Consider the following 12,728-nt stretch of genomic DNA (forward strand, 5'->3'; position numbering starts at 1 on the left):
AAAAGCTTCTCCTTCAGTTCATTAAATCTGTGCAGTATCTAAAGGCAGCAGGACTGAAATGTTGATAAATCCACAGCCTCTCAGAAGTGCCACGCCAGAGTGCAGTGCCGTTACGCATGGCTGTTCACTGTGTTTGCCTTCATTAAATCACCTGATGCCACTAGGCTGCTAAAGTATAGCCACACACACTTCTACACACATCAGACTGGTCGATTGTAAATATTCTGCTTTTTTATGAAGGAGGCGTTGGGTTAACAGGGCTCATCATCTCTTCTTTTCTAACTTTCTTTCTTAGCAAAAGTAGCGTCTCATATTTTATTCTTGAAACACCTTTTTTGAAAATGAGAACCACCCCCCCAGTCTGCCAGTCCACAGGCACCATCCCCGATCTCCATGCAACACTGAAGAGGCATGACAGCCCAACAATATCCAGAGCCTTCAGCATCTCAGGGTGAATCTTGTCCACACCCGGCTCCTTGCCACCGAGGAGCTTCTATGGTGAGGGACCAGACCGAGAACTATTCATAGACCTCAATGAATTGGCAGGTCAGGCATGTGGGAACGTCGCCTAGAAGAGGGAGACAGGGCACCCTCTTGGAGCCAGGCCTGGAAGGGGAGCTCGCCAGTGAGCATCTGGTGGCTGAGCCTTTAAGCATGGGGCCCAGTTGGGCACAGCCTGAAGAAATAACATGGAGTTGCCACCCTGTGGGCCCACCACTTGCAGGAATAAAGACTGGGATCGTGTGCATTGCCAAATGGGCAGCAGGAAGGGGCGGGGACCTGGATGTGCTAATCCCAGGCATTGTAAACTGGTTCTAGGGAAGTTGAACATCAAGGAAGGAGCCAAGGGGGGGGGGGGGGTATATTGTTACTGGACTTCTATGCTAGCCATGGATTGGCCATAACAAACACCATGTTCAAGCATAAAGTTATTCATAAGTGTACCTGTTGCCAGAACACCTTAGGCCAAAGATTGATGGTCGACTTTGTAGTTGGCTGCGTCCCAGGGGGAAGCAGGGGACATGGAATCCGAGAGGGCTATGTTCAAGACCTCAGTTGTGGAGGCGGTTGCTTAGAGTTGTGGCTGGAAGGTTATTGGTGCCTTTCAGGGCAGCAACCCGAGAACCCGCTGGTGGACACCAGTAGTGAATGAGGCCATCAAGCTGTAGAAGGAGACCTTTTAGGGTCTGGCTGGTCTCTTGAAGCAACAGATGGGTACTGAAGGGCCAAAAGGGCAGCAGCTCAGGTAGTTGCTGAAGCAAATACCTGGGTGTGGTAGGAGTTCAGGGAGGCCATGGAGAAGATTGACTTTCGGTTGGCCTCAAAGAAGTTCTGGCAAACCGTCAGGCAACTCAAGAAGGGGAAGCAGGGCTAAGCCCAGGCTGTTTTCAGCAGGGGTGGAGAATTGCTGATCTTGACTGTGGACATTGTCAGGTGGTGGAAGGAACACCTTGAGGATCAACTAAACTCGACAGACATGCCCTCTATTCAGGAGGCAGATTCTTGTAAAAGTGGTCTTAAATATGCACTTGATGGCTATATACATAGTAAACCAAAAGAAGATGAAGATGCGTGGAGAAGCACCAGGCAAAAATTCTGGAGATACAGAAATGGCATTGTTGCAGTGCAGAGCTAGTCAGCCCTAGTATGAATATGATAAAGAAAAATATATGAGCAGACTTATTTTCCCTCTAACATAACCCCGTTTGGCTGCTTAGCTTACATACTTGATTTTTTTATACAGGATTTTCACATATAAAGTTAGAAGAGAAAAGGCTGTTGGGATGAGGACAAAATGATGCGTGTGGCAAATGTGCTATCTTGCATAACATTGGCTGAGGTTTCTGGAATGTAAACTTAGATCCAATAAAGACCAGGATAGAACTTCTAACAGCAAACTCTGGTAGCATCCAGGACAACACAGTAGGTAAACACTACAGAGTGGATGTGCTGGTCATGCTAATAACTGCGGCTTATATTAGAGCAGCCAAACTCACTGGGTAATCTTTTCTTCACAATTTTGCTCTTGTGTTTTTGGTTTTCGAAAGACCCCTCTTATTAGAGCCCTGTGCTACTACTTCTGCATATGAAGAAATCCAAATTCATACGTATATATATACACAATTTAAACAGTGACATTACAACTCGTTATGTTGTAGAGGTTGGGCCAGAAGTTCTGTGTTCTGCATGCATCGGTTGTTACAGCCTAGGAGGATCTTCATTTTCAGTGACCCTTGGAACTCATCAGCGAGCTTAAGCACACAACATGATTTGGCTGGTATTCAGTCCAATCCAATAATCACTTTATCTCCAAGCAGAACTGAAGACATTTTATAAATAAGCAATCAGCACAGTAGCAAATTTAATTGTGTGCTTCATAATTAACCTTGGGAGGAAAACTCATTTAAGTCTATTAAATCATCAAATGAGCTCAGGTAAAGCTAAACTTGATTATGGTACAAAAAAAAAATCCTGTTACAGTGAGGAAATACTGTCATTTATGGGAGCCAAAGCAGCTCTCTATTTGAGCCATTAAATTGTGGCTCACACATCAATGCAATTAAACTCGTCAGAGGAATACTGACTTTCTGGTTGAATTCACAATGTTAATTAGCCGGTTGGGATTTTTTGAAATAAGTTATTGCTCTGCTTTATCTTGTGCTCTGGGTGAGTGATTCTCATAAAGACTAGAGCCTTTCTCTGTGCCTTCCTATCATAGACAACGTGTGGGGTGAACTAGCAAAATAATTGCAAGGAAGTGTGTAACTAATGATTTCCACAAAGCTGCAGCACATAATGTGTTGCTGTTTAAAATGCAAATTTATCCTTGTTTATTCAGGGAGCATATTCCAACTTGCAAACCTTGTACTATTTCTCAACTTAGATTCAGTTCAGTTTCCTTTTACCCCTACAGAGAAGTCATGAATATTTTTGTCATTTTCATTAGTATTTGTTGAACATTACATCAGAAATGCTCTTAATGATTTCCTCATATATGCCTTGAATGGTTGCAGTAGCACTTAAATATTTTTGTCTGGTTTGTATGTATGTGGATTATCTTATTTGAAGTCTTTTCATATACTTGATGCCTTCATTATCTCTAAAGCAACCTAGTGTTTAATAAGTTAAACATACATAGGGTAAGGCTCTTTTCATATACCACATGTTTTATCAAATAGAGAGCTTGTTTGATCATGTCTGCAGTCTAAAACGTGAGTAAAATATTCATATGTGTGAAGAAGGCAGGCAGATTTCCTTTAAAACAGCTGAGGTTGTGGTGGTTGCCCCAACATTGCCCATGACCTTTGGAGCTGCCACCAGTGGCCAACTGTAATCTATCAACATCTAAACTTTCCTCTGTGCGCGGTCAAACACATGTGGGAGAGCGGCCACTGACATTAAAACTCAATTAGCGGGGACACTTTCTAAATAATACATTAGCAAAGTGCATTAGCTGCACATCGCCTGGTGCCGAGAGTACAGTTCTTGCACTACATCTCAATATGTCAGGGATACATTGGAGCTAATGTGTTGGAATGGTGAGACACTGAGATGCAGATGAGCTCCAGCAACTACAACATTGTCCTTTAGCATAGAGAGAAAGATTCTTGTTGGCCTGGATATGGTATAAGATCCTTGTCTATTAGTCTTGACTTAAAGGTGTTTAAATGCCAATAAATGTTTTTCAAAATCTTAAGTATTTCCTCCTTCACCTTTTTCGACTTGCAGCTGAAGCTGAGAGCTGAGACTATTTTCCTTCATCAGATTTATGTATAACCTTGCTGTAGCCATAATCCCCAAATTACTGAATGTGCCTTGGTTTATACACAACCATATTGGTAATATGAAATAGAGGCTGTTCTAAAAGGCAGCTGCTTGTGGCACAGTCACATCCATAACTTTGAATTTGATTACACAAAATCCCATTCAAGAATGCTACCGCCAAGCAGGGTTACACTATCTGGCACAGCGCAAATATAATACAAACAAATACTATAAATAGATTACAGGATGCCTTATCCTTTATCCTCACAAAAAGATGCTTTCTGTATTTACATTCAGAGAAAAGAAATGTGCTAATCTGGCTTTGTTTCACTTGGAGGCCTCATTTGTTATCCTATTGCTCTGTCTTTGGGTAATGACTCCCTGGCTCAAACTTACACCAACTGTTAAAATAGCTAGTTAAAATAGTAAGGCACTGGGTTACTTGGCTTGTTGCCCTTTTCCAGCCATATTAAAACATAAAAAGATAAGAGATTGGAGTAAAATTAATTGTCTTACAGGAATTTCAAGTAAAGGCTTTAACTCACACTCTGGCTTCAGCCTTGGCAGAAAACAGTTGCAATCATGAGCTATAAAAGATAAATACATTTGCAAGTGATTGCCGTTAAGCCGGTTCCTCGTCAACACCAACCAGGACATGAAGGTGCCTGCCAAGAACAATGAAAGCTCTGGGTTTTTGCATCCACAGAAAATATTGGAAGGCATTGTTGAGGGATAAACACTCACAGCCAAAGTGGGTTGGATATTTTCCTTGTGTTCCTGGCACAGCCTTCAGTTTCTGCAGCTGTCAGTGGTGTGGTTTTGCTAAGGTGCTGTGAATCCCAGGCTGACTTTTTACAGGCTGTGGTTGTCTTTGTGATGACAGTGTTGAGACTGATCTCTGTCCACCTACACTGATTAAGGTCTAGTATGAATGGTTCTCTATCACTTTCTCACTTCATTTGTGTTTTAAACTCCCAGCGTCCTTTTACTTTTAGGTTGTAAGGTCTTAATTACACTGCTTTGGAGTCCATTCACCGCCTGAAAATTATTTATAATTGCTTTCCTTATTTTTACACCTACTGACATTATTAATGCAAATTAGTCATCTGCATCACTGCTTTCACAGTGCCTGATTGTAACATTTCTACTATTGTATTACCCAGCACTCTCAACCATGGTTCAACTTATGACCAAGACTTATCATGAATTCTGCCACTCTTATGCAGTCTTCTTATATTAGAAAAGGACTGAGACACAAATCCAGGCAAAAGGTGTCCAGTGGAAGGAAGCAATGCAGTGAGATTACTTAATATGTTTCTGTTTTTTCTTGAAATTGAGAAAAAGACTTTGTGCTAAATGTTCCAGGGCCCAAAAGTAGCCTGTAGGAATGGATGCCAGGCTGGCAGCCAGCCACTAGTTTTTGTTTGCCAAAGTTGACAGAATGGCTGTTGTATTTTAATCATTTTTAATAGCAGTGATAATTCCGTGGTGTAATTATACCACATATTTGATCTAATAAATTATAGTAAGAATGTTTAAACATACGAGACACATGCAGACACACTCACAAAGGTTCACAAACAATGTACTTGCAAAAACGCTGGATAATGACACCTGTATTGGCTATATGGACATTAAAAAGTTAGATGTGACATAATGTTGTCATGTGGAATGTGAAAAACCTTTGGTTTAGTGTGGATAGAAGGTTGTTTTCAAATTAATCTGTCTTTTCGTGGACTATGAAATTAAACCCATCGCCAAAATTTGGATTTAATCTGGCTAAGTCCTGCTCAAAGTTAAATCTTTTCTGGGTTATTTTACTTTGAAAAGTTCAATGAAATTGTAAATGAAAATTTTAGCCGTATTGTCATACTCATACAAATTACTTTTACTGGAGTGATGTAATGAATTTTGACACCACTACAACACACTGAATTAGATTACCTTCATTAGACTATACTGATATTTCAACCGTTTTCTTATCTGCAATAAGCATAGCTGTAGCAGCTAAAAATAACTTAGCCTAATGTACTCTGTGTTTGCATTTCAGAGCCCTTGATATGGCTCATGTTTGTGAAAAGGCTTATAAATGTGCCAGCATCTGTGTAATCACAGAATAAGTCACTTATTTATCATTTTACTAAGGAAAATCATGATCCTTGGTTTTATATACCTAATAAAAGCAAAGCTGATGTGTACAAGGTCAGAATACTCAGAGGGCTTTGACTATCTAACATTCAGAAGAAATTAGTCAAGTACTGGTGACAGTGTCAAGTTTTTGTTTGCTTTTGCTGTTGCTTGAACTTTGGTAGGATTTATTACCAAATTGGTTTTGAAAATAGATAATTAGCCCTATTACATTACAAACCTTTTTTGCTGAAAAAAACTACCATTATAATTCATTTGTTTATTAACACATAGCTACAAGCTTATAAACCACTATCAAAAGGCATGGCAAGGTCTAAAATAGCCATTTAGCTATGGTGGTGGAACCCAAATATAGCTGTAGATATTTTTACAGCTATATTTATAGCTGTATATCTTATAGCTATATAGTCCTATTGTTGTTGCATAAACCTAGCAGTTTCTAAGATAAACTGAAGCCAGCTAGCTAGTTAACTGGATGATGTCATGATGACACAACCTCTTATGTGGTCAGGAGTTCTCAGAGATTAGAAATGTATGGTGGATTTTCACAGAAACGTCTAATTTAGTTTATCATCTCATAGTTTCTTTGTATTTAATGACAGAAATCTTCAGAGATTAGACTCCAGTAGTTTGCTTTCCTCTCCAGTATATTCTTTTGGATACCTTTGTGTTGCTTAAACCCCACTACCTGTCTTTGAGGCAGCTATGTCTCACAATAGGAAAGTTATTTAGCCAAGGTAACACTGCCAGAACATATCCAGAACAAATAAATGGCATATAGGTGTATATGGCTGACATATTAAAGTGTAACTGCACCCCTAGGTCTGAGCCTAATTCTACCCACTGCATAATTTTGAAAAATGCCAAAATGTGGGCAAGGGGCTGAGAGGGGGGTAGGAGGGGCTGTGGAGAGGAGAGGGGAGGGGGAGTATGGCTGTGTGAGGCAGGAGGGCAGGGGTTGCTTAGTGACATATAATCTCTCTATATAAAGCAAGGAATATCTGTCTGTCTGTCTGTATGTATGTATGTATGTATGTATGTATGTATGTATGTATGCAATTTAGTTCCTTGCATATCTTGAGAACCATTCATCTGATCTACTTCATACCCGGCAGGTGGATTGCTGGGGAAATGAGGAAGTGCAGTGTCGATGTGTGAAGTTGTTGGGATGAGCGGTTCTCGAGAAATAGATAAAAAATACCTCATAAATAACTTTGACTCTATGGAGTCAACGAACATAAATACAGACACCGCCACTCTACCACTGCAACCCACAATGTGGTCAGAGGTGGGATTACATCCATAGTATTAATGAATTGAAAACATTTAAGAGACTTAAGCTCTACTATTGAACTGTGTAACATTACTGTGAATGAAACTCGGCATGTACGTGCAAGACTTAGTGCTTGATGTCTCAGGGACATTCAGAAATATATAAAAATACCTAATAAACAACGTTGCTTCTACAACGTTGATTTGCTTCTTCTTCTGCCTGTGGAGTTAATGAGCGGAAATACGGACAGTGCCACTCTGCCATTGCAACCCACAATGTGGTCAGAGATGGGATTACACCCGTAGTGATGAGAACTACCATAGAGAATGAATTGGAAAAAGTCTGTCTATATGTATATTTGTCCTTTGCGTATCTCGAGAACCATTCATCCAATCTATTTCACACTTGGCGGGTGCATTGCGGGGGACCCAAGGAAGTGCAGTGTTGAATTTGATGCGATTTGGACATGTTCAATATTAATAAACTTTGAATAAACAAGCAAGCTACTCCGCTCTGTAGCAGCAGGGAGTGGCTTCTGGGCTCTGCGAGTGCATGTCACGAGCACAGGCGGAGCTGTACAACCCTCCCATGAGAGAGACAGGGGAGGACACTTCTCTTTGTTTGATACTTAAAAGTTAAAAGTTAGGCTTTGTTGTTGGCTTCCCGACTCATTTTAAAAAAGACGAGAAAAAGAGAGAGAGGGGGTGAGTGAGCCGAGAACACGAGCGAGCAACAGAGAGACAGTGGTGGAAAGCTTTCTCTGAGAGAGAGAAAGCCAGTGAATGACAGGAATACATTATATTCTGATTGTTTCACGGTGGTTATGTTCTAAAGCACAAATAAACAATCATCAAACACTCAACAGGTGATCTACTGTGGAGACAGATGCTTAGTTTCTGTTTCATTTTCCTCCTCTGCATTTCTCCTTTTCATTCATTTATTGCATCCAACAAATGTAGCAGTAAATACAAAGAACAACAGGACAAATCTGTCATTTTTTCCTCATGTGTGAATGCTGTGTTTCAAGCGTGGCAGTTAAGGAAAGAGAGAGAGAGAGACTACTAGACTACTGCTTCCTCCTACAATGTAAAACATTCAATCAAATAAGGAACATTTACTTTAACAATTTGAACACTGTTATTTCAGATTTCAAAGAGCTTAATGACCCCTCAAAATACTCCTAGGAGAAGGAGACAGGGCATATCTTGCTGCCCAATATGTATCAACATGCTACAACTTGAGGGACAATGAATGACCTACAAACACACACACACACATACATGCAATATAAATATTAACATAGTTCTTGAAACTTTCATGCCAATAAAAGCCCATTGAATTGAAAAGATATAAAGAGAGAGAGAGAGAGATGGTGGAGAAGTGGAAACCTTTCTCTGAAACAGAAGCCCGTGAATAAGATAATTGACTGACCAATCAGCGGCCTTCAGTGTTTTCACGTCACCTTTTAGTATCAGCTCAGCTTGAAAAAAGTTTTTTCACATGTGCTCTAAAAAAACAAAAGTAGACAGCAAAAACACTGCTCTTAATCAAGAATGGATAGACTCTTAGGCTACTTCCCACAGGCAGCACAAAACCAATATGTCTCATATAAGCACAAATCTTTTGAGCAAGTATACCCACACAAATGATCTGCACTGAAGCCACAGAAAATAAACAATCGAAGAGCTCAATACGATACTTGAAATGGGAAAAGATTCACTATTCCAGTACTGAAAGTCTGTGTATAATAGAATGTTAATTTCTTTCCTGTTGTTGGTGTATATACTCATTCACCTCACATCAACAGTATTAATATTTCTACGTGTTGAAGCAGCAACACTGGAGGCCTAGCAATTGGCCCGTTCCGAACAGACACGTCTTGAACAGGCACTGCACTAGTAATAATAATGAGAAGACAAACAGTGCAACGACATTTAAACGAGCCAGAAGTCAGAGCTTGCAGCCACAAAAACAACAGAAATCTTCCTCACATCTCGCCCTGCTGCTCTTTAACTCTCCAGCTGTCTGTTCCTGCAGTTATCAGCTGGTAAAATGTTGTTTTAAAATGTTAAATTGCGGTGTAACCGGAGCTTACTGAATCTGTCCGACAGGTTCAGTTTCGGCGGAGCTGCTCCACAGCAGACAGGTTCAGCTGACAGACAGGACAGACAGTTTCGGCATAGATCCAGTTACACCATGATTTAACGTTTTAAAACAAGATTTTACCAGCTGATAACCACAGGAACAGACAGCTGGACAGTTAAAGAGTTGCAGGGTGAGATGGGAGGAGGATTTCTGTTGTTTTTGTGGCTGCCAGCAGCTCTTCCTCACGTGGACAGTCGCAGACGGAGAGACCCCCTCCAACAGGCCAGCACCGCTGTAGCTGCCATTAGCTCCTGAAGTTAAAACTGTCTCTCTTGATCAGCGTATATTTGAAAATGAGCATGGTGTTCAGGGAGGTGGGCGTTATCATTCTACCATTTATATACATTTCATGACATAGAGAATTCCCAAACGGTCAACTCTACGTCAGCATTGGCCTTGCTTTTTCAAGGCTGATTTTTAACAGCAGGTGACAAGTTGAGCCATTTTCAAACAGTGAAATGCCAATTTTTTTAAAAAAAAAATTTGGTTCCAATGTCAATATTAACACCTGCATTGATGTGTTTCATTACACTACAGTCATACAATTTAGTTTACAGTTCAAACATTTTTTTGTGTGCAGTACATCTTTAATGTTTAACTCACCTCTTGGAAGCAGCTGCAAACAAAGGCCCTCTGCACCTTTGCCCTTATTAACTGTCAGTGTCACTTACTGTAGTATGAGGAGAAAGAAACACAGTATGTGTCTGCATGCGTACATTGCATTTCCTTGGCAATTATATCAGTGATTGATCACCCAACCAAACTGCAGCTGTGCAAATACTTCTATTGATAAATCTATATAATCTGCTGTCTTCAACTTCACCGACCTGAGTAAGATTCCAGTGCTTATTTACCTTGTGTAACTTTACAGTATCAGAGTGGCAATGGACAAGAGACACAAAAACACCTGTGGCCTTACTTAATGTCACTACCCACAGTGTAAAACATCCAAAAGATGAATTATTGTAGCCAGCTCACAAATGTTGGTGGAAATGACTACATGGAAAATGGGACAGACTGCCAATTTAACAGCATAGCTAGTCCAAGTAAAGTTCACTATAAACAGTATGTAAACTTGACTTGGCATCAATTTTAAATGATAGGTTCAGTATCTTCCTGTCTTAAAACTAATGTCAGGTTTCCCATATGCTTGATGTGATCATACTGGCCATTGAGAGATTCCCGTCTATTGCGCTTTCAATGTAAGTAATTGGGTACGAAACCCACAGTCCTCATTCTGAGCAAAAATCCATTCCAAAGTTTATCTGAAGCAAATCTGAGACTTCAGTAGCATTGACAAATCAAGTGGGTATCTTCCAAAGTTACAACCTTTGTAGTGTTTAAATAAAAGTGAGAAAAACTCCTGCACAATGTTTTGCTAACTGCTGGAATATTTATTAGTTTACAATGTTTCAGTCTGTCCAACCTTCATCAGGTATTTCAGTCTTTGTAGAATGAAATTCCCTCTTTGTGTTACTCTCCCTGCACTGCAGCTCAACAAGTAAACACTGGCAAGCACAAAAAGGCAACTGTGCTGATTGGGTTTGTGGGGCTTCCAAATACTTGCTTTCAAATCATCCCTCTGTACCTTGCTTCTTGGTACATCATTTTGTCAGATGTGTGGCTCTCTATTGGGACCTTGTTGATGAGCTCAAGATCAAATGAATTTAATCTTTAATTATTAAGGGTATTTATGTTGCTTCTTTGGATAGGTTTGAGACAGTAACACATAACTATCTAGCTTTTGTTGCACCCTAATTCATTTTAGTAAAAGATTAGATTAGATTTGATTATTTTTGCTTTACATGATGCAAAAATGCAATTATGACTTGCATCTATAAGGTTCAGATATCCTTTGTGATATGAGTTTTACATGCTGCAATTCTGATCTGCAGTAATAGCACCGTTAGCTTTTTTTATTGAAATGCACTAGACTATTTCAAGATGCTGGATTCTGAAACATGTGGTTATTAGGGCCTGAGTTGACCTCAGATGGAGAAGATAAGTGTGTGAAAGAGCCCGGGTATAATTGCACCAAAAGCTGGCAGGAGCAGTGGAGTGTGGTGCATTTTCAGTTGCTGGATGAAAATTAGTAGAAATGAGTCATGTATGAGTGGGGCTACTCACAGGCTACCACAAGAGCTGTCCAAATGGCTTTTCAAAAGAGACATAATTGCTTTCCTTTTCAACTGAGCTCACACTGGTTACAAGAAAATAGCATACTGAGGTTTTTTCTTTAAATATTTTGTTGTTGAACATGTTTTAGAGAAGCTTTTTTAACAAAGCCGACATTGTCTGGGGATGTGATTAGTAGAGATCACACAATAATACTATAACTAATGTAACATTTACTATTGAATTTTTAAAAAAAAATCAAGAAATGATGATGCTGTTTAGTCCAGTGAAAGCTACAGAAATAACTTCCCTTTTATTTTAGATGCTAAAAATTCTTACAAATAACTTCAGAGCACAAACACAGTAGCTCTTAAGACAAACACGAGATCTCTTTGAATAGGAACCATTTTGTTCCTTTAATAGAGTAATGTTAGGTGCTATGTTTCAAAGCTCTTATTGTACTTCTGTTAGTTCCAAAAATGAAAGGAGCCATTTTCACCTTTGCTACATTAGGTTGGGAGCTACATTAGTCAGACTTTGACATCAGAGGATTTATGTGACTGAACATGTGTATGTGTTTTCTCACTTGTAGAAGTTCACATCCACAGCATTCATATTTTCAGATGGGAATGGAAGAGAGGGCTGCAGCTCTGAGCACAAGCCATCTGCTATCATGATATGGAATAGTGGTTCTCTCCCTAATGCCACCTTTAAAGAAAACTGGTTTATAACAGCCTGGGTTTGTCCACATGGGGTTGTCTACTGGTCATGTTAATAGTGTACTTACCAAAGTAATTACTCTTGGAATGCTGCGACATAGCTAAACATAGATCCAGCAGAGCAAGAAACCCAAGCAGTCAGATGATCTGACAGGTTGTAAACAAGCTGACAGTTTAGCCAGATGACCTATGACTTTATTTGGTGGAAAAATCAAATTTGAGCCCCACTGCAATGTTGCTAATAATCCCTCATTGCACAGGAAAACTGAGTGCACACAGCTTTGGCAAGTACGGTTGCTTTTGTTTTCTTTTCCATGTAAGTTTGGCTAAAGTGGATGTTTGTTTAAAACCTGTCTGATCGTCTGACTGCTCATGTTTTGTAACTCTGACTGACTTATTTTTAATGACATTGCCCTGTATGGAGAATGAACTTGGACGAGTGCAATGTTATCATGACCGACAAATCTGATGTCATGAGTTATAACAATTGACCCAAGTTGTAATATATCTTAGTTTTCCTTCTATAATATTTACTAGGTCTCTGTACTGTTGCTAATTGATAC

The sequence above is a fragment of the Thunnus thynnus genome, chromosome 1, assembly GCF_963924715.1.
Source record: "Thunnus thynnus chromosome 1, fThuThy2.1, whole genome shotgun sequence".
In the NCBI taxonomy this organism is placed as follows: domain Eukaryota; kingdom Metazoa; phylum Chordata; class Actinopteri; order Scombriformes; family Scombridae; genus Thunnus; species Thunnus thynnus.